Genomic DNA, 5,083 nt, shown 5'->3' on the forward strand with positions numbered 1-5,083 from the left:
GTACATGTTTGTCTTTATGTATTTTATTTAGCAGAAACCTACTATGGATGAAGTTACTTCATTTTAAGTATATGTTGCCCTAAAGTTGGCACTAATTTCAACTTTGGGGGAATGGTATTTTTTCTGTTAAAAAAAATTCCTCTTACTACCTTCTGAATACTTCTTTCATCGTCATCTTCAGATGGATCTGACTGGTGTTTTGGACTGTCCATTGGAAGGAATGCTCTGACATCTGGACTAAAAACAAAAATGAACTTTATTATAACTTCAACAGCATTTCTACAGGTTTTCTGCCTTTTAAAATAGAAACCAATATAGAAATAACTATATTAGCACTGATAGTAAGAAAGCCAACAAAATCTATTAACATTATAAAAGCAGTAAGAAAATTATTTTTTAAAAAAACAAGGAAACCAACAGACAAATGGGCAAAGGCATAAAGAGGTAGTTGATAGAGACAACGTAAATGACAAAGCAAATTTATGAAGATGCTCACTTCACTAATAACCAAAAAATATAAATTAAAACAAGAAGGATATACCATTTTATATCTACTAACAGGCAAAAATTAGGAAGATAATACCAGGGGTGGCGCCTGTGGGTCAGTGAGTAGGGTGCCGGCCCCTTATACTGAGGGTAGCGGGTTTGAACCCAGCCCCAGCAAAAAAATAGCCAGGTGTTGTGGCAGGATCCTGTAGTCCCAGCTACTTGGGAGGCTGAGGCAAGAGACTCGCCTAAGCCAAGGATATGGAGGTTGCTGTGAGCTCTAACACCACAGCTCTCTATAACAGGCGACAAAGTAAGACTCTGCCTCTAAAAAAAAAAAAAAAAAAAGAGGGGAAAAAGAAAGCTAATACCAGAAGTTAGTAAGGACTTAGGGAAAGAGACACCCTCATGTATTGCTGGTGAGAAGATAGAAGAAGACAACTTTTCTGTAAAGAAACCTGGCAATACTTGCTGAAACTGTGTATGCATTTTCTCTTGGCCCAGAAATTCCAGTTCTAGGAAGTAAACCATACAAAAATTATGTGCAGGACCAGGCAAAGGCATGTAGTAACCATGACATTCACTGCAGGATTCTCTACAGTAGGAATTTGAAGCAAAGTAGGCATCAGGGAAATCAACTATGGTAACAGACTACAGAGAATATCAGTCAGCAGCCAGAAACAAGGAACCGTAACACAGGATATATATATTTCCTTTCTATCTACATATATATATATAAATATGTGCGCACACAAAGCATCAGTAAGTCTAATTTTAACAAAGTTACATAGATACAGATATGCAAGCACATATATCCAACATATTAACCTGGATGTCAACAGTGACGATGAGGAAATGGGTACGAAGATCAAGGCTGAGGAGAAAGACACAGCACCCACAGCACAGTGGTTCTGGCGCTGGCCACATGCACCAAGGGTGGCGGGTTTGAACCCGGCCCGGGCCAGCTAAACAACAATGACAACTACAACAAAAAACAGCTGGGCGTTGTGGCGGGTGCCTGTAGTCTCAGCTACTGGGAGGCTCAGGCAAGAGAATCACTTAAGCCCAAGAGTTTGAGGTTGCTGTGAGCTGTGACACCAAAGCACTCTACCAAGGGCAACATAGTGAGACTCTCTGTTGCCAATAAATAAATAAATACATAATAAAGAGAAAAAATGGACTAAAATGAAAGATGGGCCACGCGTGGATTAGTGACAATTCTGAGGAATGATTCACTCTCTACACCTGCTACAATGTACATTCGTTGCAGGGAATTCAAAAGATAAACAATTACGAACAATATACATTCATCGCAGGGAATTCAAAAGATAAAAAAAAATTTTTTAAAAAGGGAAGGGCTGGCTCGGCACCTGTGGCTCAAGTGGCTAAGGCACCAGCCACATACACCTAACCTGGAAGGTTCAAATCCAGCCTGGGCCTGCCAAACAACAATGATAGCTACAACCAAAAAATAGCCAGGCGCTGTGGCGGGCGCCTATAGTCCCAGCTACTTGGGAGGCAGAGGCAGGAGAATCTCTTGAGCCCAGGAGCTAGAGGTTACTGTGAGATAACCAAAAATTAGCCAGGCATTGTGGTGGGTGCCTATAGTCCCAGCTACTTGGGAGGCAGAGGCAGGAGAACTGCTTGAGCCCAGGAGCTGGAGGTTGCTGTGAGCTGTGATGCCATGGCACTCTACCTAGGGTGACAGCTTGAGGCTCTGTCTCAAAAAATAAATGAATAAATAAAATACAAATAAAAAGGGAAGGGCTGGCATGAATGTAAAATGGTACAGCTGCTGTGAAAAAGTTTCATAGTTCCTTGAAAAGTTAAACAGTTACTGTATGTCCCCACAATTCCACTCCTGGGCATATATCCAAGAGAAATAACAACACATTAGTATGTTCACACAAAAACTCACACAGGACTACTCAGAGCAGCATTATTTTTTGTTTGTTTGTTTGTTTTGGATTGAATGAATAAATGTGGAGGATGCCATTTTCCACAGTGGTGCTGGAAAGGCTGGCACCTGTTTTCATTCCCTGACAGGAACCTGGGGAAGCCACCCTTAACAGTGGGGCAGGATTTAGGAGAGGAAAGGGAGGGGCCACATAAAGAGAACACACAAGGCTAGGGAAGGGCTTCTGTAATTGCCTTTAAATTCTTTTTGTTGGCTGTATCTGTTAAGTGTGATAAGATATTATTAATCTTTGGACAATCTGGCCTTGAATATCTGAATGAACTCTTGTTAGTGGGTTCACTTAGGTCTCTTCACCTCCCTAAATGCTTCTTGAATGAATGCTGGCCGAAGCATGACAAGGCCCTATAAGACAGTCCATGTATCTTTCCGGTACATTTCTTGTGAATGATTCACAAGAAAGATCCTGGAATGTTGCCTTAAACTGACCAGAATTAAGTTGCTTGATGATAAATTCTATCTGGCGGGGCGGTGCCTGTGGCTCAAGGAGTAGGGCGTCGGTCCCATATGCCAGAAGTGACGGGTTCAAACCCAGTCAAAGCCAAAAACCAAAAAAAAAAAAATAATCTGGTGGATCATTTCAGTGTTGCCTTCTTTGATGAAGCACCCTCCAGCATCCACAGCACCATTTTGTTCTGAGCAAGGTAGAGGTGACCTTCAGCTAGTGACGCAAAAGCGTTGATGAGCCTGGCCATGTACTGCCGCACCACCTCACTCTTTGCGTGCAGCAAGTGAAGCACATTCCTCTGGTTGTGGGTATGACAGTCCAAGAGGTCGTTGCTGATGTAGGCCTGCAGAACCGCCTCCCTCTGCTCTCCAGGACGGGAGGTGCTCAAGCGCCAGCGCAGAGCCTGCAACAAGAAGGCTTTTAAACCATCACTCCCCCAAATCAAATCCTTCTTCAGTTTCTCATAATCCAGGGAGGGCAGTAATGGGACATCTTTCAGTCTCACGGGTGCCACGGAAGCTTGTAACATGCTGGAAGCCGTCCCAGGCCTTGTGAAGTCCACGCTATGAGCCAGGCTCTGCCACATCTGGTTGCTGAAGAGGCAGACACGGACACTCTGGAGGTACTCAGGAGTGATCATCTTGCCACTGACTGTGGCCTGAGAGAATCCGGCAGCTCTGCTGTGACTCCAATGAGATTGTGGTAGTCTGCTTGGATCTTACTGTACGTCTCAGGTAGGTCACTGACCTAAGTTCAGCTCTGACCAGCTGCTGGTGGAGCTGCTGCAACATCTCTTTGTTACTTTGTCCATTCTCCTTATACACTGTTAAAAGCTTCAGCGTGTTGCTATCTTTAAATATTAAAGCTAGAAACTTTTCCAACTTCAACTTTAACTCTGGAGTCCAGGAATGCTGAAAGAGTTCTTTAAACGAAGGGTGTACCATAGGGTTGGGAAGAAAAGGAAGGGCATAGAAAGGAAGAAACTCGGTGGTCTGGCTCAGCGCTGCTCCTTTGGTCTCCAGGTAGGTTTTGAAGTAAGAAATCCTTTCCTCCAGCTCCTCTCTGTCCGGTCTCCCTACGGAATGTTTCAGAGGATAGATGGCAAAATGGATGTGAAGATAGAATTCCAACTTCTGGGCAAGGGCGTCACCATTTTGGATGAAACTGGGAATGTGTTCTTCCCATAAATTGAAGAACACCTTCTGGTCTCCATTGTCAAATGCAGAGACAAGAGCCTTCTGAATTATCAATGATTTAGAGTCCTGTAAAGATCCACCTGCTGTTTTACATAATGGTTTTCCTTTTATTTTGCATTCTTTGGAAAATGTTTTCAAGGTATCTTCAAATTCAGCAAAATCTAAATACTCTTTCACTAGTTCGAGTATTTCAGATTCATGAGCCAGAATATCCCCCATATTGAACTGTTCCTGGTAATTCTCACAGGAAAAATGTCTGTACTTCGGCCGCGGACCAGCCTCCACCCTACAGCATTATTCATAATAGCTAAAAAGTGGAAACACCCCAAATATCCATCAGTGGATGAATGGATAAACAAAATGTGGTTTATGATCAAGTGATTCTCTTGCCTCAGCCTCCCAAGTAGCTGGGACTACAGGTGCCTGCCACAACACCCAGCCTTTTTTTTTTTTTTTTTTTTTTTTTTAGAGACAAGGTCTGGCTCTGACTCAGGACGGTTTCAAACACATGAGCTCAGGCAATCCATCCGACTCAGCCTCCCAGAGTGCTAGGACTACAGGCATGAGCCACCACACCCAGCCGAAAGGATCACATATTGTGATCCTTTTCTATTTGTTTATTTATTATTCTATTTGTTTCCATTTGATTTGACTATTTGATTTGATTCTATTTGTTTATTATTAGCCTTGCCAATGCAAGGCCTCAAAAAATTGATTAAAATCTCAACTTGTTCCTCTCCACGGAAATCTTTTTTTTGAGACAGAGTTTTACTATGTCCCTCTGGGTAGAGTGGTGTCACAGCTCACAGCAACCTCAATCCCTTGGGCTTAAGCAATTCTCTTGCTTCAGCCTCCCAAACAGCTGGGACCACAGGTGCCTGCCACAGTGCCCGACTATTTATTTTGTTGTTGTTGCAGTAGTCACGTTGATTTGAGCAGGCTCAGGCCAGTTTGAACCCACCAGCCTGGGTGTACGTG

General features: G+C 43.2%; 1 pseudogene across 1 annotated transcript; it reads right to left on the minus strand.

Annotated features, from left to right (window-relative positions):
* Positions 1–3,036: 3,036 nt before the first annotated feature.
* LOC128563324 (lisH domain-containing protein ARMC9-like) lies at positions 3,037–4,374 on the minus strand (annotated as a pseudogene). The gene has a single exon (XR_008373778.1). The product of XR_008373778.1 is annotated as a lisH domain-containing protein ARMC9-like (transcript).
* Between the last annotated feature and the right edge of the window lie 709 nt (positions 4,375–5,083).

The sequence above is a fragment of the Nycticebus coucang genome, chromosome 13 (assembly GCF_027406575.1).
Source record: "Nycticebus coucang isolate mNycCou1 chromosome 13, mNycCou1.pri, whole genome shotgun sequence".
NCBI lineage: Eukaryota > Metazoa > Chordata > Mammalia > Primates > Lorisidae > Nycticebus > Nycticebus coucang.